This window comes from Girardinichthys multiradiatus, chromosome X (assembly GCF_021462225.1).
Source record: "Girardinichthys multiradiatus isolate DD_20200921_A chromosome X, DD_fGirMul_XY1, whole genome shotgun sequence".
NCBI classification, from domain to species: domain Eukaryota; kingdom Metazoa; phylum Chordata; class Actinopteri; order Cyprinodontiformes; family Goodeidae; genus Girardinichthys; species Girardinichthys multiradiatus.
This window is the reverse complement of record NC_061817.1, coordinates 30734495-30754888: the sequence shown is the minus strand read 5'-3', so window position 1 is coordinate 30754888 and position 20394 is coordinate 30734495. Positions and strand designations below refer to the sequence as shown.

Here is a 20394-nt window from a genome sequence, read left to right as displayed (position 1 = left end):
ATTCAGCTCAAAATAAATAAAAAAAACCAACTCAGAGATTATTAGTGATATGATTATTTCTCTTTAATTTTGGTGAATATCTGTAAACATTGATAATTCCAGATCTTCAAAATTATTATAATATTTTTGGTTTAGCGTAATCTAGGCTAAATATATATTTAACCAAAATTCATGCATTTTAAAACCAGCTAGCTATGAAATCGAAAATGTTTTTTCACCGCAACACCACAGCCTTGCATTTTATGATACAACCTCCTAATGCTTAATATAAAGGAATATTATCACTTTTATCACCACAGTACAAAGCCAGAAAAATGACAAGAACTGGACATATTCACAGAAGCAGACTGAGAAACTAGTCATCAACTCATCTAAACAATTTTGACACGGAGTAAGTATGTGAGTAACACTCACGTCTGTTACTGCTGATGGCTGTTACACACTTAAGCAAGGTGAGTAACCTACACCAGGTCCAATGGACGCCTTTGGCAGTCACCAGGTGTGAAAGTAGAGCAAGGAGTTAATAAAAAATGCTTGCAGGAACCATTTAAATGAAAAAAGACCATATCAAAACAGAAACAGATGTGAATACTAGCAGAAGCTGTCTGTAAAGGCATGCTTTTGATCAAGTAATTTAGCCACTACCCTTCCTGAGGAGTTCAGCTGGACCCAAACAAGCAGTCTATTTAGTTTTTGTTGTTGTTGCATGGAGGTATACCTGGCTGGAAACACTACGCCAGTGTTCAGGCTCAGAGTAGCGTCATTTACCGGCTGCTTCACGCCATAAATGAACCGTTGTGTACATGCGTATGTTTGTTTTAGCGAATGTACCGTTGCAACACTGGAGCTACTGTGAGTTATTACAAGTGCTTGTGAAATTGTGTGTACACATGGTGCAGTCAGGCTGACTTCTGCTGCCTTCTGTTAATGAGGAAAATCATTTCACAAATTAAAATTAGACTGAATAATGGTTTAAATGTGCTGCTGTAATTTGCCTCCTGCTGTTATTGCAGATGCAAACACAAACTCACAGAAATCTTTAACTTTTTACGGCCTGCTCTATTCCTGTTTGGGCTTAGGGCTTAAAGAGGAGGAAAAAACGTGAAGATGAAACCAGGTCTTCCTACAGGGTCGGCAGTGTTGCTTCTCCAGCTGCCTCACTGAGAAGCCGACGGCCCTCCGCCAAGTCTTCTCCAGAACCTCCGCCCGAAGCTGCCAGTCAACCATGCAGGGGGCAGTGGAGAAAGAAAGCCTGCATGCTCTGAGAATGGCTCTGTGCAGCTGCCAGAATATCTAACCCCTTGCCAAGTGTGCCACCTCTGGCCTCACACAGGGCAACAACCAGTGCAGGCCAGCCAAAGGCTCAGGGGTGGAGGAACAGAATCACCCAACTGATGTCTTGAAGGGCAACATTTTGTGCCTTTTAATATAGAAGTCCCATTTTATTTGCACCTGTCATCCAAAGTCTTGCACATTTTGTACTAGTCCATTGTGCTAGTGTGGTAAAAACACAGCTAGAAGCAAAAGGCATGGAGCATTTACTGGTATCAAGGTACAACAAGTTTCTAAAACCCACGTAAAACCAGTAAAATATTTCCTCTTACCCTTACCTGCTTAGGCACACAACTGCTCACTCCTACACAATTTGCACAAGAAAGATAGCTATTTGGAAAGTCAAGGCAGGGAAACTAAAGAGCATCACTCATTACTGTTATTAGGGTACTGTTTTTTTAAGAGCACAGTTGCTATGAGGCCTGAGCAACCTGTCTATTGCGTGTTATGTGAGCAGTCAACCTCACTAATTAACCAATTATCAGCTTGTTAGATTCCCATAGTTACTCTGTGAAAACAAAAAGGGCTAATATTCTAAGCAATACGCATGTTAACTTAGAAACACACACCTAAATGATTGGGTGTTTTTCTTTGAGTTCTTCCCACAGTGTATATATGTAAAAGCAGTGGAAATAACATTAAAAGCTACACTTTTTTAAATGGTTGATACGCACTTTAAATGCTTGTTACTTCGTTGTTTTGTTTTTTGTTAAAGATAATATTACTGCAGTGTTTCTCAAATATTTCAGGTGGAGTCTCCCGAGAAAAGAAACTTTCTAACCCCCACACCAGAAAGGCTGGAAACAATGGGCCAAATATAAGTTGTTTTGATAAACTTGCCTAGAGTATTCTTTTGAATTCTCTATATTTTTCTTACTATTTCTGTCCTGTTGTGTCAAGAAGAAAACTAACTTATTTTTGTTGTTTTGTCCTTGAGATTTAGTTGTTTGTTTTTTTAAAGCAATAAAGTAGGAACATCTCTCACGAAAGAATAGAAACTGTTCCGTTATTTACTAAATAAAAACAGAACAAACATACTAATAGTGAAATTGTTTGAGCACTATGAAATCAATTAGTGCAAAGAAGCCCACCTAACTCTTAAACTCAATATTCAGCATTGTTTACATTTAACTTATAATTAATTATTCAGATTTTATGGTAGTGCTGATGTTTTTTTTCTCTTTTATATTTTACCTTATCCATCATCACACAGTAACTCACCAAGACACAGTAAATGTATTGTGTAACACCTTATCTGTTTTTAGCTGTTTAAAATAGATCTGCTTGGAAAATGAGAACTGGGGTCTTAATGACTTTATCTGTGTAGAAAAGGTTAAACTAGAAAAATAGCAAAAATAGTGTATTCTTGAGACAGTGTCAGAAATCTTTAAACATTTTATGAAAAATTACAATAATTTTTAAATGTATTTTATTCTTTTGAATATCTTTTATTTGTGCTTTGTTTTCTCAATCTCCTGTTTCTTCAAAAAACTGTGAACTCGTTTCCATGTTCTTTATCTGGTGACTCTTCTGTGCTTTTAAAAATAAAGCAAACAATTAAGTGGTGCAGGACACTTTACTAAAAAACTGAGCACTCCAACAGCAGTTACTCACTCAAAAATAGAAGTAAAGCTGAATATTTATACATTTGTTTTTTTTTGTTTTTTTACAAAAAACAGATTTATTCAAAGAAAACAAACAAATAAATAAAAAACTAATATTTTGCAGTTATTTTGACTCCACAGAAACAAATGTCTCGGTATGTGTTAGTAAAACACCACACTTCTGCAGAACAGAGTTCATCATAGTTTTTTTTTGGCAAAACTATCAGCCTTCTTATCTTACTGTTCTCTGTCTTTTCCAGCAGGTGTCCCTCTTTGTCTTCCTGCTTCACTGTGTCCCCATCTCTCAGCGTGTGCAGCATGCAGCGATACTCCGTCATCATTACTCTGACAGGTCCTGTATATGATATCTACATCAGGAAACAAGTTTTGTTCCAAAGCTACCAAGGAAATAAACTCCCCCTGCAAAGTTCTGCTTATGACACCCGAACAGACTCTCCTTGCGGCAGTTAGGACCCGGTTCTCATTGTTAATTCGCACCACGACCTTTCACCATGGAACCATGATCCAACACTTTGAGAATCACTGCATATTATAATTATACAAATCAATGTATTATATTATCTAAACGGAGGAATTTACTAATTTATGCTTTTCTGTTTTAAATAAAAGCATTTAGTTCATGAGACACATTTACTTTTCCTTCCCATAGAAAGTATTCCTAGATCAGTGCTTCTTTGTTCTCTTTGTGTCTCTGCTCTGTTCTCTCAAACCCCCAGTCGGTCGTGGCAGATGACCGCTCACACTGAGCCTGGTTCTGCTGGAGGTTTCTTCCTTTTAAAAGGGAGTTTTTCCTCTCCACTGTCGCTACATGCATGCTCAGTATGAGGGATTGCTGCAAAGTCAACGCCAGTGACTGTCCACTGTCTCTACATGCTCATCCAGGAGGATGGAATGCTGCAAGTCTCTGACTGAATGCAATCTGCTGGGTTTCCTTAGATAAAAAAACTTTTTATTCAATTTGAATAAATAACTGAATCTGACTGCACTGTTCAATGGTTAGGACTAATTGGAGTGTATGTACCTGACTTTTGTGAAGTGCCTTGAGACAACATGTGTTGTGATTTGGCGCTATATAAATAAACTGAATTGAATTGAATTGTTCAAAATGTTTGTGTTAACAGATGTTTACTCAGGGTTATCATACAGTACAAATCTCATACTGGATCTGCACAACACTAGAAATAAAAACATCCTTTTGCTGTTTTAGCAAAATAGGTTTCACCATTTGTGACATTGATGGCTGATACGGCAAGAAAATGTTTGAGGCATGAAAAGCATAATAAAATACTTTTTTTGTTAGCCATTTGTGTGACAGTGTTAAATACAACAGTGATGCTCTTCTTTGCAATGATGGAATGGTAACGTCCTCCAGTGCCAAGCTCCCCTTCAGCTAAAAGGGAATAAACTGTATATTTGCTTTGGCAAAGGGGGGAGCAGCAACCAGCAAGTATGTCAACAATCTTAGCACAAAACATTTCAGAGAATCTCACTGAAGGTCATTGTGCTATTTTTTGCAGTTCCAGCCTCCTACTAAATCAAGTGTAGGAGAAAAACAGAAAAGACGAATTCAGAGAGGTCAATAAATCATCCAAAAGTGTGTATATTCAGTCTTTTTGGGGCCTTCCAGCTTCAGCTGTGTGCTTTTCTCAGTGTGACGAGGGGGGTTAGCTTTTCCCAGCAGGTGATGATAGAGCAGATAATAGCAGCAAGAAAGGGGATAAGAGGAAGGTCAAACCCAAAACACCAGAGGACAGCAAGGTGCAAAATCAGAAACTAAATTACAAGGCGAGGAGCAGCAGTTCATGTCAGAAAGGGCTAAGAAAACTATACTATATAATTAAAAAATCTAATATTTGCATTACAGATGTTATAACAACAGTGCATTGCAGGTAGGACTGAAGCTCGAATTCTCTTATAGACTGTCCAAAGTCAGCTCCTTGAAAAAGACTGGACATAAGTTATCACAGACTTTCCTCTCACTTTGTTCAATAATTTCTGCTCTAATTTCTGTTTCATTCTTCATGAAAACCAGCAATGTTACATGACCATTTACAGCACTCTCTGTTTTTCTCCATTAAGCCTCCAAGATGAACAACTGTCCTCAGCACTGAGCTGCAAAGGGAGCATGAAACTACCTTAAAGAATTCAGCTGCCAGCCTTCTCATGTAGAGCCAAGAAGCACAGCTACAGTAACAACATATGGTGGTGCACAGGCTGTTTGCTGCTTATCCATAATGCCAACAACAAATATACTGCAAACACTTTTTTCATGTTGTGTCTGCAACATTCCGTACTTTAACATTTACATTTACTTAAAAGCTAATGCAAAAACAACTTTTCTAATTGTTTTGAAAGCTCCCAACTTTAAACAGTAGCTTTAGGGTGACTTGTACCATAAATACAGCTATTCAAACCAAACCATGACTCTTTCACCGAATCAATTCCTTATGTTTGTGGAGTTTTATCAGGAAGCAGGTGGTTATTTGGAGATTGAAACTAAGGGCTGTAGGTAAGATAATATCAAACCAATAGTTTCTTCTGTGGCTGAATTTCAACATTTCCAGAAAAGCATTCAAGCGACTGCTCCATGTTTTAAGTTGATTTGAATCATCCATTAAAAAACAAAGTTTAATATTTTTCCATCAGGTTATAAATGCTCATTGCCATGATGCAGAACTAACTGAATGTGAAGTCATGTGTCCCATCAGCTATAAGCACTCTAAATATGTACAGTGCTGTAAAAAGTGTATTTTGCCTCCTTGCATGTTTCTTCTGTTAGGATTTTTTCCCACAGTAAAATGTTTAAAAACCAACAACTTTTTACTGGGTCAAAGACACCTAGAGTAAATATAAAAAGCAGTTTTAAATGATGGGTTCCCTTAACAGAAAAAATGCAATCCAAACATTGGACATTGGGGTTGGTGTTCCCTTTCACTAGCCACTCCTCCAGGCCTGATTTCCTCCAGAGTTGTGGAATCTAGAAACCCCTAAATTCCTTAAAATATCACAGCTTTTCAGAAAAAGAGCACCAGACTTACAGTCAAACATGGTGGTGGTAGTTTAATGGTCTTGGGCTGCATTGCTGCTTCAGGACCTTGAAAACTTGCTGTGATTGAATTCTGCATTCTACCAGAAAATCCTGAATTACTGGCCTAAACTCAAACACACTTTTGTTATGCAGTAGGACAATGATCCAAAACACAAAAGCAAGTCCACCACTGATGTTAATGTAAACCTATTTGCCTCTTGGGATAATTAAAACACCACAAACTTTGAAGCTTAAATGATGACAATTATAAACCACATTTAAAACATATAATGCTAGTTTAAAACTCAAACCAACTTAATTGCATACATGGAATAAAACATATGGCCAATAAACATTTACATTTATCGATCTAAAAAACTAACTCATAACCAGTAGGTCAGTCCTTTTAGGAATCTTCTATGAAGCTTAGTAAATACAAGTATATTTCAATTAATTAGAATATCATTGAAAATTTATTGAATTCTGTAATTCAATTCAAAAAGTGAATATATTTTGTATTTATACCCATTAATTTTGATACATTTTGCCAACAGCTTAATAAAAATCCCAAATTGTGTTTCTCAGAAAATTATAATATTACGCTAGATCAATAAAAAAGCATTTTTAAAGCAAAAGTTTATTGTGGCCAACTTTAATGAATACAACAACAATGAAGAACACTGACTTGACAATTATCCAGCAGACAGTCATTGACAGACACCCTCCCTAGAGTACACCACAAAGTGTTTGCTAAATAATCTGGATCTTCATATGATGTTTTTAGCAAGCCCAATGACGGAAATTTGAGAGAAAGGAAAAAGTACAAAAAACGGCAAAAGTTAGAAAAGAAAAAGAAAATTTAAAATAATTATAGATTCAAATGAGTCAAGGAAAATATTGCACACTTTGTCACAACAGCAGAAGCATTCATCACCATGCCATTCAGGAAGAGTTCCATCCATAAATAATGTCTCTAGAAAGCAGCAGCACAATTTCAGTTTCTCATAATAAAAGCTGCATTTTTTGTTCACCTAAGTTATTGAACGTCTTATGTAATATAGCAGCAACAAAGATCTCAAAGCTAGACCGGATCATAATTCGATATTGTATTTTACATGCAAAGTCCATTTTGTCAGTGACTGAATAGGGAAAGTCCTTAGTTTGATTAAGCTATACATGACTTTCAAACTCATGACTAAAGGGTATATAATATCTCGATCAATAGAATGATTTTACTCACAGAACAGAATGTAATGATACAAGCCAAAAGGTGAAATTGAGGGTTGATTCTTATGAGATATATACAACGTTGCAGTAGAAATGTTCCTTGGGATCAAAAGTCATTTCACATCATATAACTTGAGGTGATATCAATAGACTGTAAACCCAAAAATAAAAAAATCCATATCAAGGAAAGACGACTAAGAATGTGCGTTGGGAGTTCAAACAAAACGAAATGTAGCTTCAACTTGTGGAATATTTGGGTTTTATTTTAGACTTGAATGTCTGTCAGTTTATCCTTTAAATTTAACTTACGCTAATCTAAACTTCAAAATTAAACATGATAACATTCTACTCTTGCTGCCCTTTTATATTGACTACTCATTATTTAGTCGAGGTATAGGTGTGGAAATGGGCTTTATTATCATTAACAAGAGCTAAAAAGCCTTGAGACAAGTGAGACTAAAGGCTATTCTTCACACGGACATACATGTATGCGCAATTACGCACAGGCTCCATGTGTTAGACCAAACCATTAGTCTTACATTTGGGAAAATAAAACTTTACAACGAACACGCATCATTTTCTCCACTCTGTCAGCAAAGCAGTAGGTGCGCCTAAAAGAGTCTGGACCCTAAACCATTTCAGCCAAATCAAAACTTTTAGCACAAACATATTACACGCGTGTTAGCATCTACAGCTGTCAGAGAAAGATGCTTTGACTTACCGGCTCCGTTCCGTTTCCGAGCTCCACGGTGCGCGTCCAGAGAGAAAACAGATGGGTAAAGACTGACTGCCAACGCAAAGAGCAAACCTGTCCGGGAAAGTGCTGTTGTCAATGCAGAAGTGTGTGAAAGGATACATCTTTTCATAATAAAATAACCATCTGAGGTCCGGTTTGCACGAAACCAAAACACTTTAGGGATAAAAATCTGCTGGCATTTCTCTGCATACAAAATTGTTAATATACCTCAGATTTGTGTATCAAAGCATTAGTTTATCATGTCCTCTAAACTCACTGTCAGTTTTATTTTGAAATGGAAAACCAGATGTCTTTGCGCTTTTTAAGGCTCACTTTACTCTGACAGACTGACTTGTGCTCCTGACCAGGTTTTCATTATATGTCTATTTAAAAAAATCAATCTATCATCTATCTATCTATCTATCTATCTATCTATCTATCTATCTATCTATCTATCTATCTATCTATCTATCTATCTATCTATCTATCTATCTATCTATCTATCTATCTATCTATCTATCTATCTATCTATCTATCTATCTATCTATCTATACAAGCACAGTTTGTGGAACCTTTATTTAGTTTATGAAAACTTAAACAGAGGATCAGAATAACAGCTACCTAGGCAGGTCAAAGCTAGTCTTTTACACTATTCTTATTAAATGTTTGTTAAGAGTGACAAGGCAAAAAACGCCTTTGAGTCACATCTTTTTTGATTTTCACAAGGTTAAGAAAGATTTCTAAATCACAAAATTTATTTTTTAGTGTATGTAATGAGTTATGAATCCAGTTCATATTTGATCAATCTAAGTATTTTTGATTTCCAACTACAGCAGATCAAAGGCAACACTTTTGTGAAGTACTGAATCTCAATCTATTTTTCTGATCAAGGCCAGTCAAAATCTAACAAATTCTGGGTTGTTTTATTACAGCCAAAGTTGCTGGTTGGACTCATTTCCAGACTGCAGTTAAACTAAATTATACAACACTGCCCGTTTCTTTCTGATCATCCAAGTAAAACAATCATGGAACATTGAATTTGCTGATGACTTGACTTAAATACCAGTTAAAGGTCATTGTTCTAGTTCACATACCTCCTCTATATTCAAAATTCCTATTATCTTGCTGATTTTAATCTGTTGTGAGAAACATAGGGGAATTTCCTGAAAAACAATGAGTTGGACTCCTTCATTATTATCCTTTTTGATTTTTTTTTTACTTTTATGTGTCCTGTCATGGCATTTCAGTCAAACCATATGGGGAAGCTGGATGCCTGCATACATAAGAGTAGTTTTGCTCTACAAAATGATATCTCAAGATGGAATCCTAATTGTGCCATCTAGTTTATTAAATCAAATCTGAATCAAGTATCAAAGTAGACAGGCCTTATTGATAAATATATTTGTAAATATTTTAAGGTGGATGTTTCATTTTAAACATTCTTTAATTCGAGTTCCAAATCTATGTTGTTGTGATTATGAATATGAATATATTATATAATGTTTTATATTAATATATTAATATTTATTAAATAATATTTTGGTCTGTTAAGGGTTGTCCTGTGAATACCATCCCAGTAAGGTGGTGGTATTAGGACAAAATTGAAAGGGATGAGCCAAGCTCTGACATTATTGAACAGCAAAACTCTGCACACATATGGAATGAATTCACACAATTTCTTAAAATACAATAATTTATTAACAAAAATAAGTCAACTCAAAGTTAAACAATCAACAAACTCTTTACCATGCTAAAACAATCCAACTAAACTACCAAGCAGAATAAGGAAGACTAATGGCTATGTACAACATAAACAAGTTGATCAAAGATGGTTGAAAACCATGACCGAAAGAGTGATGCAACATTACCATGCAATGTTCATGTTTGAGAACCAAGGATTATCTTGAAGAATCTGGAAGTGAAGTGAAGTTAGGAACTAATTTAGGCAATAATTGGCATACCTTTAAACAACCATTCACAATGCAAGATCAGATAAAATATTATTTTAATAAAATTATATTTTAAGAATGATTTGCTGAATAAAACCAACCTTCTGGATGACTAATTCTCAACATTGTGTTTAATTAGCTGCCTTTATTTAGTAAAATAATGTTTAAAGAAATATTATTTTGATTAAGAGCCAAATCTTTCTGGAGAAATGGGTTTATTGTGTTTACTTAGTTTTCAAGTTTGGTAAAATAATATTTAGGGAAATATTATTTTACTGGATTGAAAACTAACAACCTTTTTGTGTAAATGATCTTTAGCAGGCAAGCATGTGTTCTTAGCTGTTAGCAGTTAAAGCTAACAAAAGAAGCTTATGGCTTATCATCAGAATCACACATATACCTCTAAAATACCACTAATAAAAGGGGTTAAAATGCATAAGCGCGGACGGCACATTATGGCTGATCTTCTGTGTTTAAAATCACCCTTTAAATAAAGTTGTCTTAACTTTAAAAAAAAACACAAACAGAACACATAAACTGAGCATGTGTGCTCAGTAGATAATCTGCTAGCACTAAAATAGCTGAGTTTCAACACAAACCAAACCAAAGAGAGACAGGGTCTTTGCTGGGAACTCTCTGGAACACAGTTTGCTTCTGTAGACCTCAGAGAGAAAAGTCAAGCCATGCTTGTACCTTAATTACCCCCGTTCATGAATGAATACCGGATACACAAACAGCAATTCATTCGTACTTAACTTAGTGCATATGATCACGTGATCATGACACTCTTGGATCCAGTTTGAAGAGTTATGTCTGTTTGCCTGCAAAGAGACATTAGCGCGCTGTGTCTCTCTGTCCAGCTCCGCAGTTGACCAGTGTGGAAGAGGTCAGTTCGTTGAAAAAGGGGGGGGTTTATATGGACAGTGACATCACGGGAAGTCCGCGTGATACAGACAGAAAAGTCGCCGTCTTTTCCTCAACTTAAGATATTCTGTGAAACAAAATGAAGTTGCCTTACAATGCAGGTCTTTGAAAAAAAAAATCTGGTTTCTGTGAAGATTTGGATAGATCAGAATTTGAAATACTATAACTTACTCCGTACACGGGGTATTTGAACGGTTCCGGGCGGTTCCAACTCTTCCTGCACTGAACTGGTACAGTTCTGCTGAATGTTATCCAGGCTTGGGTTCTGGATTAAATCATTCGATATATCTGTAAAATATTTTATCAGGGGTTAAAGGTTAAAACAAGTCTGCAATATCGCATATCTGTAAAACATATGCATATATATATATATATATATATATATATATATATATATATATATATGCATATATATATACTCTCCTCTTCCGGAGTTGTTAATTTTGGTCGGCGGATTGCTCATAGCCTCCTCCTTCTGACGCTGAACCCAGCAAGGTGTCTGCCTTCTGCGCGTCCGCGGGGTCCGTGGTTGGCGGAAACATTCTGTTATGGTTTGCCAGATATAGGACCCCAGAATGCAGACCAGAAGGCAGCATGACGGTAAATGTAAAAGATTTAATAACAAAAAACTCACTCAATACAGGAGGCAGGAACAAAACAAACGGGCAGGCAAGACAGGCATGGCATGATCAAAAAACAAGACATGAGCATGAAAACTTGACATGAGCATGAAAGTGAAAAATGTTTTCGCGAAGACTAAATTGAACAGGTGTGTATAAATGGAGCATGGTACAGGTGGAGCAACAAAACTGATTCACATGGTGCAGGTGAACCGAATAAACTTAATTGACAGAACAAAACGTGACTGGAGCAAAACAGAGACTCTTGAACACAAACTAGAAAAACATGAAGCAAAAGCATAACCAGATCCAAAAACCAAACTTGACAAAATATGAACAAGATGACAAAACAAAAGCATGAGTCAAAACCTCAACTGTGAAAAACATAAGAAACCCGAAACCAAACACCAAACAACCCTACATCATGACAGTCCAATGGCATCGGCCATTTTGTACCCAGGACAGCCCGCTACTACATATCCCGTCGAGCACTGCGACTGATATGACGAGTGTCCCAAGTCTGACGTCACAGGACGCTGTATATGGAGGCGCCCATTTTGAACATACACTTTCAGCTGGAGACCTTGACACGGTTACCACGCAACTGAAGCATCCTCTGGAGATGAAGAGTTCCCACGTGGAGTCTTCATCTATTCTCCTTCGTTGGTCAACGAAAAATTCATGAAAGAGGTTTCTGGAATGAGAAGGCCAGAAATGTCACTTTGCCGATCGAAGACGTGACTTTAACACGTAACCCAAACCATGGAGTTTCAAGGAGACGCAACTTTCCCTCCTTGCTTGGTTCTAGTCGACTGCTGATGGTCAGATCCTATTTTTCCTTTTCGTCAAGAAGGCCAAAGGACGGGGACTGACCGCTTTCTTGGAGTTTAACTGCGGACGCGCAGCAACGCTTCAAACCCCCCCCCCTCTTTCCCTCTCACTCGCTGCCCCAGAAGGAAGCTCCACCAAGTAAAACCCATCTTTTATTTTTATCTTTTATTCCTTTATTAGAAGGCCTGGGCAGGGTCAGAGGTGGTAGAGTGATCAGAATCGCTAGTTAGAATCTCATGTGTTCTGAACGATATGTGCATGTAACCCTGTTTATTGAAACTTTGATGTGTTGTGTTGATGTCTGGAGCCGCTGCGTTCCTAGCTTTGTGCGTGTTTTACCATCCGAGAGTCAGCGCAGGTGCGCGGTCAGACTGGACTGTTAAAATAACCTCATGGTGAAATTCTCCATTTTCCTTTGTCTCCAATCTCACTGCTCGCTAGCTTGCCGCCAAAAGCTTTATAACTCTTTGTCTGCTCAGGAGTTGGGGGAAGTTTTATGACTCAGAATAACTGAGTTACAGTTGGAGCTGCACCCCCCACTCTCCACTCACCACCACACCTCTTTTTCATATTCTCATTGCTTCTTTTTGCCATAACTGCTGGTTGATTCAATACACACCCACTGCTGTTTGCTTTATTTTGCTTAGTTAGATGTGTTACCCATGTTATGTAGAATTGTGCATGTTGAGTAGGTGAAGATTAATAAATATTCACAGAGATAAAGAGAGAACGTTTTGTGTTCATTGTGTGCAAAAGTGATTCGTCAGTCAAGATAAGGTTAAACGTTCCACACGTTTCGGCAGAAACGGTCAATTAAACAGTGACATCTCCGGCAATAGTTATTAATTATTACGGAGTATTTAACGGTTGTAATTGTCAAAGGCGTTGAGCCACAATTACACCAGAAACATCTCTGGTCTCGATTCATAAATGAGGATTTTGGTTAAGAAATTGATTTTGTCAAATTATGATTTTTAATTATAATTATTGATCAAGATTAATCAATCAATAATCATAACTCCCAACAGTGACATACAGTATATCCTGGACAATTAAACAAAAACAAGCAAATCTGTTAGAATGTGAAAATATAAAATAGAAAGAAGCTGCAACAACCTTGCAGCTTCTTCACCAAAGAAAAAACATCAAAATACCAGTGGAAACATGCAAAAGGGTGGAAAGCACTTTTTAATGCTTTAAGTTGTCACGCCAAGACATTTTTAATTATTAAGAAGGGTATACCTAGTTTGACATCTTCAAAATGAATAAAATGTAAATAAAATAGATGCTGCTCCCTTTAGTTTGTTTTATTGTGTTTGATGGATCTGATTCTCATTTCCCATCAGAAACAGAATTCCTGGTTCAATGAAAATAATTTTAAATTTAAATTTGCCAGGGATATCAATACTTTTGAGCTTAACTGTAGCTGTGGATTTCCTTTGTACCCTTCTCCTGACTGATACCTTTGTACAATGAGATCAGTTTGATACTTTGTAACCCAACTAAAAGCTTTAGCTAAAAAGTTCAAATGTTCAACAAAGACAGCTGTGTTAGATTCACTACTGATGGTTGGTGAGAACCCAGGAAGACTGAATGATGGATCTGAATCAAAACATACCACAGCAACATATGTTTGAGGAAATGCACACTTATGAAACCAGTCTTCTCCTTTGTGTTTCAGTTGTGTGTGTCTTTCTCCTATCTTTTTTTAATCATAGGAAGATGTGAGAATCTTCTCATCTGGACGTTTGGTGCCCAGTACAGTGAATAATTAAAAAAAGGGAGAATATTTTATTTTTACTTCTTTAGTGGCTGTGATCTGGACTTTGGCTCTAAATTTTGTCTCTGTATCTGCTTCCAAACATACTGTATACCCTTTGTCTGTAAGGTGAATAAAGGATCAACTTTAGAATAATTTCCTTAAAATTTGACATGTCTTTGTAGCCTCACAAAGTCCCACTCAGACTGCTCTCAACAATCTGTCCATGGTTTCCCCAGCAACGAAAGTGGTAAGCTGTGTTCATCCAACGTGAACTTTAAAACCCATTTTAAAAAGCAGAACCTAATAGACAAGAGAGATAGACGTCAGCAATGAACAAGACAAAAAGAAGGTGAGAGAAGAAACGGAGCCCCTTCAGGCTGTTGATTAATTTCAGTAAAATGTAGTGGAAGCTTATATGTATAAAGAGAAAAACAAAGGAATAAAGAAATGTCAGGTTAGATGCTTCTGAGAAAGAGAAATCAAGACTGTTGAGTGTTTCTATTTAGAATATTTATTTTTGGGCTCACAATGTTTCTTCCACAGTTAATCTCTTTAAAGAATAAAAACTGTTTTGCTAGCATTTAAAATGTTCACATTCAGATGGCTTCCCATTTTTTTCATTTAAGTATTGCTCTAAAGCCCAGTTTTATGTAATTGGTGTACCTGTAAGGGAGTATGAGTTGTATACAATTAATCCGAGGAAAGCAACGAAAAGCCATTTTAAATCTAGATTACTTTTGCCCTGTCTAGTCATTTGTCTTAGGTGGTATATCTTAGATGACCATACATGTAATTATGGTCAAGTAATGGTAACAAACTTTCAGCAATTCAACAGAAGCAGGGTGAAACCTATGAAGAAATGAACTGTAACCAAAGTGTTGTGCATACACTGACCTTTTAGAAGAGAAATGGGGAAAAAACTCTACTTCACAGACACTGTCAGTCAGACATTGGAAGTCCATTTGCACTCTGACAGTTTCAAGATGTCAGCAGTAGGACAGATTTATGTGTGATTGATAGTTAGCAAATGAAGACTCAATACCAAAGATGGAAAAGGGATATGGAATTGAACGCTTCAATGTGTGAACAGTGAAGAATGATAAATATGAGCATACTGGAAGTTAAAATGAAATCCGATATTTTAACCCAGTGGAAGCTTGATGCCAAGTTTGGTGACTCTGTTTGCAGTCATGCGCAAGTGTGTATGACTGAAAACAGAGTCACTAAATGTGGCCTATATTGAAGAATGTAAATGAACTTAAAAAAACCAAGGAAGACACAGTTGGCAAAACTGGAGGCACCAGAAAAACCTCCACAGAGAGAGATCAGCAGAAACACTGGTGAGCAGCAGGATGGGCTGACAAAGGTCCAATGAAACTAGGGAGCATATGCTTTAAAGAGTGATTACTGACCTGGAATTAGGTGAATTAATTGACTAATGCAGAACAGCTCAAAGGGGTGCTCTGATCTGAGGCAATGGTACATTTCTTAACAATCAGCAAGGTTAGATCCCCCAGGTAATGATGAGAAAGCATAGATGGATGAGTTTTCCCTGATCAAGAGAGATTACCTGCCAGTGCAACTTGTGTTGTTGGATATTTGATTTATAAATAATAAATGCATATTTTTCAATGTAGCCTTATATTTCATCAAATATAGCCCTACAATTAAAGATAACTTAGGGGAAGAAGTCTTGAAGGAAAACTCGTACTGATGACATGACTGGTGATAGGTCACTGATAATGAAAAATTACCAGCAATTATGTAACTTATCCACAGGTATTAGCAAGATCTTTTGTTTTTATTTCTCAAGCATCACAATTAGTTTCTCATAAAGCTCCTTTTGTCTGTTCCTACTCAAGGTGCATTAGAGATCCCTGATTGAATCTTTGAAGCTTGATCAAAATGTGCCCCGACTGAATTTGCAGGCACACAATGGTCTCACTATGATTAAATTGACTCAGAGGACTAAATATTTGTATTTCAATTACGTTTAATTCACCTGCAATATCAGAAAAAGGAAGACACATTAATAATGTTTTGGTGAATGACAAGCTCAGCCATCGGCAGCAGTCGTTTGCTGTATCCTTTTACTCCAGTCGTATGCCAGCAGCTCCTAAACTGTCTTGAGTGATTTACAATATGGCAATTAACCTCCGGAGGTGCCAGTGAATTTCAGAGCATTTTTCTCCCATGAGAGACACACAGCCGCAACTGAGGAGCAAAGCCTCCCAGCCCCTACTACCACACTCTTATCAGATTCGTATTCCACAGGGAGCACACCAAAGCTGAAGCTATACATATTTATAAGTAGAGATGGTATCTGTTCTCGCATCTTTTTGCACTAGAGTAAAATGCCTCTGAGTTGAACGATTGTCAGTATGATGCGGCCCTTTTTGCTATGGAGGAAACAGCTTTTGGTTTTAGGGTCAGATGAAAGAAAAAAAAAAAAAATAATAATAATAATAATAATATATTATTATTATATATATATATATATATATATATATTTTTTTTTTTTTTAAATGTACTATAATATAACTGAAAATAAGTATTTCTGCATGTGAAGTGCAGAAAACAAATGCATATATTCATGTAAAACCTTGTTTTTTCTCTCCCAAATTAAAACTTCATTACGCAAGCCTGCTGGATCTTAACAAGGTTTATTATCTCCTGTGAGTTTATTAATTTTCATAAAGAGGTGCTTCTTAACCAAATCTTTGGCTGCTATTAAAATATGTTGCACTTAAATAATTTAAATAATGCCTCAGGCCTATAATAGGCCACCAAACGTATGACCATTTGCATGGTATAGTCCAGGGAGGACACTGAATGATTCCCTGAATAAATCTAATAAAGGCTTTTTTTTCACTGTGCACCAATTCTTACTCATATCAGTATATCTTTTCCTATTTAAATAAATGAAACTGTCAGGCCCATGAACTGTCACCTTCACATAATTATAGTGCCACTGATATATCAAAAAGAAAATTCAGAGATAAGTCGAACAGCCTACATTTACGTCTTTACTGAATTTCTCATTATGGTGACATTGTTATTCTGTCAAAGAAAATGTGTGCACTAAAGAAAAATAATATTCCAGAGCTCCTTATGGTTCTGCAAGAGTAATACGTAGGAAATGAAGTTGGTCACAATAAGAGTCTATTTGCTTCATCTGCTGATAAAATCAAACCTCATTTGGTTGCACTGTCACGTGATTTGCATTTGGTTTGATATAGTCCACAGAGTTTCCAAAATGTGCTTAATTGAACAACTGTAACAGCATTTGCATGGATTTGTCTATTCACCCTGAGTTTTGCATGGGTTTATATTTAGTTTTTGAAATGTCATAATGGTTTATTGACAATGAAACTCTAAAATGCCTGTTGGTGTTGAGGTCTAGAATTCCTTCAGTAGACAGGCAATCAGCCTGTGGGATTTCTTGATTTATGGGTTATTGAAAGATAGGCTGGTGCCTATCTTCAACGGTCATTAGGCAACAGGCGTGGTGCCCCTTGGATAGGTCACCAGTCCATCAAAGGGCAACACAAAGACACACAGGACGGACAACCATGCATACACACTCTAATAACTAAGGGCCATTTACAGTAACCAATTAATCCAAAAGTCGTGTTTTTGAACTGTGGGAAGAAGCTGGAGTACCAAGAGAAAACCCATGCATCGACGAGAGAATATGCAAACTACTTGCAGAACACCCCAGACTGGGATTTTAACTCCAGACCTTGTTGCAAGGCAACATTGCTATCATTTTTTTCCACTGTGCAGCTCACAGAGGAAACAAAACAGGTTGAATAGTTATAAACATGATAAAATGTGTTAAGATAGAGATGAAAAAGTATTTGACATATTCTTCGTTTTTTCTCTCTACTTCGAAGATGAACCTCAACAAATCCTGCTTTGCAAAGTTACAAAGACATTCCTCTGAGTTGCTATTTTTGCCAGTTTAAAAAGCATCAAAATGCTTTGCTTTCAATCTGAAAACCCTCAATAAAAGTTATATTTATATCTAAATTATAGATTGGTTTAATTTCAAAACATCTTGAAAAATGTTTGGTTTGCCCCACAGTTCTAATTAGGCCTTTACTCCATAAGTGGTTGCATCTGATTGTGTTCAGATGTTTACAGACATATATACCTACATACAATTATGCACATAAAACTTTAAATGATTATAATGTTAAAGTGTAGAGTGTAATTGTAAGTTTTTGACAGCTGGGGGATTAACTTGATTTGTCTTGCATGGTCATCATGGTTTATGTAAGGACATTTCAGGATTTGACTTCAATTATGATTTTGTTGAGAGGTGACTTTGTTTTTTTCTGTTTGTATATGGGAGCTTTTATTTTGATGTCTTTAATGGCTTCAGCTGCAAATTTTTGATACAATAAATATTTTCTTTCCAAAGTCAAAAGGATCTTACTCGGTTAATGTTTTGGTAAAGTGTGAGAATGTCATTAGGTCAAAGGCCCAGTTCAGAGTTGAGTTAAACAGAGTCCTCGTTTTTATTTCCACCAAATTCCCATGCTTGGCCAACTCAACATGAGATTGGCAGTAAAATTACGCCTCGAAAAAGGAATCAGAACTGTAAAAAAAAAAAAAGATGATGATTTAAGGTATTTGAGGTAATAAGCTGCATTAGATTTTATCTGATATGCTTAACCATACGGTTTAGTGTGCATTTTTAGTTCTGTTTAACATTTGTATAGAAGCCCAAGGTCAAAAAAGAGACACCCTGCATGGGGAAGAGGAAGGAGTTGGTCAGCCACCTGTTCAAACGTGGTTAAAAAGGAAACTGTACAGGAGCTTTATGGTTTGTAACACTGAGAGAAACGATGTCATACGGTATCTGTTAAAACGTGCAATACTTTGTGAAATTCACAAAGTAAACTTGAAAATATTCTGCTTTTGGAATTTTATTTCTCTGGATATTTTTGTTAGTACTTTACTAACCTTGTCCACCACTAAAGTTTTTATTCAGTTTATTTTGTTAATCACTTCCGTCTTCTTTTAACATTTCTTTGACCTCCAAATAATTATAGTTTATTTTCCGCCTTTCGTTATTTCCCTCTCCTTCAGTGTTTCATATTCAATCATTTATACTCTCCCATGCAATCACTTCCCATGATTTCTGAACCATCTCTCATTCTGCCTGTCCCTTTCCATCTCTACCTCTCATGTCTTTAATCGTTCTGTTTTCCAATGAAGGTTACTCCTGCCTGCAGGGCTATGAAAATGTCAGAGAGGCGCACTCCATTTTCAGCTACGTAAATAGCCATTTCCCGCCAGAGCAAACCCACTTTCCTGTGTCTGACCTGCTGCATAACACATTACATGCCCATATGACATATCCCACCTCCTCTTCTAATACCTGAACACTCTTACGGTGGGGGGAGAGTGCTGCAGGTGTCCTCTCCACACATGGGAAAAGCTGTCATACAAACTCAGATCCATGTTTCATTCTTAATGAAAGCTCTTTATAATTTTGCACATAAGCCATTATAAGTGGCTTTAGGATTACAACATAGAGTATTTTTGGAGTTTTGAGTTTGATCTCAAACACATTTTAAGACAAAAAAGAAAAAAGAAAAACTTAACGTGATAATGACTGTTTGAACAGCTGTCTGCTGGGGCACTTGAATAAACGGAATAAAAACAGACCAGAGTATAGTTCTTGTAAAATTCTGATTTGGGATGGTTGGTTTATATTGTGTTTTTTTTTTACAGTTTGCAAATATTGTTTTGTTCCATTTCTACAATGATTAATATCTTTTTGTTGGTGTGTCAGTAATTAAGTGTTTGGCAATAAACTCTGCAAGCCCGTACCATAAAATCTTCTCAGCCATGTCCAGTAGTTCAGTACTTTGAATCATACATTTATTTAGATTCATAGATAAAATTTTTCATGGATGCTTTCTAAGAAAAATTAAGTATTTTTATTTTTTGAGTGTCACCAGTTGTTTGTGTAACAACAATAGGTCTGTGTGACCAGTTCTATCAAAGTAGTATTTAAATGATTATTTTTCATCAAAAGCAAAACATTTGGCTGACAAATATGGATTTTATCACCTATATTTCTTAGAAAAGAAAGCAGAAAAACAGTAGATCACCTTGACATAAAACGGTCTTGGCTTGTGCTACTACTGAGCCCATCAAAATTCAAAATGTAAAAAAAATTACTGGATCTCATCTCTAAATGGTAAAAGATTGACTGAAGTGTGTTATTTAGTATCCATAGAAGAGATTCCGTAGGAGTTATATTCGGTAAAGGACCCACATTTTATTTCTTGCTCTTTGCCAAATCAAAGATTGCAAAGTACAAATACAAGAAGGTTTTTGCAA

The 20394-nt window shown here is 36.4% G+C and overlaps 1 protein-coding gene across 1 annotated transcript in view; it reads right to left on the bottom strand.

Moving 5' to 3' along the window:
• Positions 1-8011, bottom strand: part of LOC124863352 (zinc finger protein 385C-like) — a 210300-nt gene extending 202289 nt beyond the window's left edge. The window contains exon 1 of the mRNA XM_047357699.1: positions 7934-8011. The gene's annotated coding sequence lies outside the window, so the exon portion shown is untranslated. The remainder of the gene's footprint in view (positions 1-7933) is intronic.
• Positions 8012-20394: the final 12383 nt, after the last annotated feature.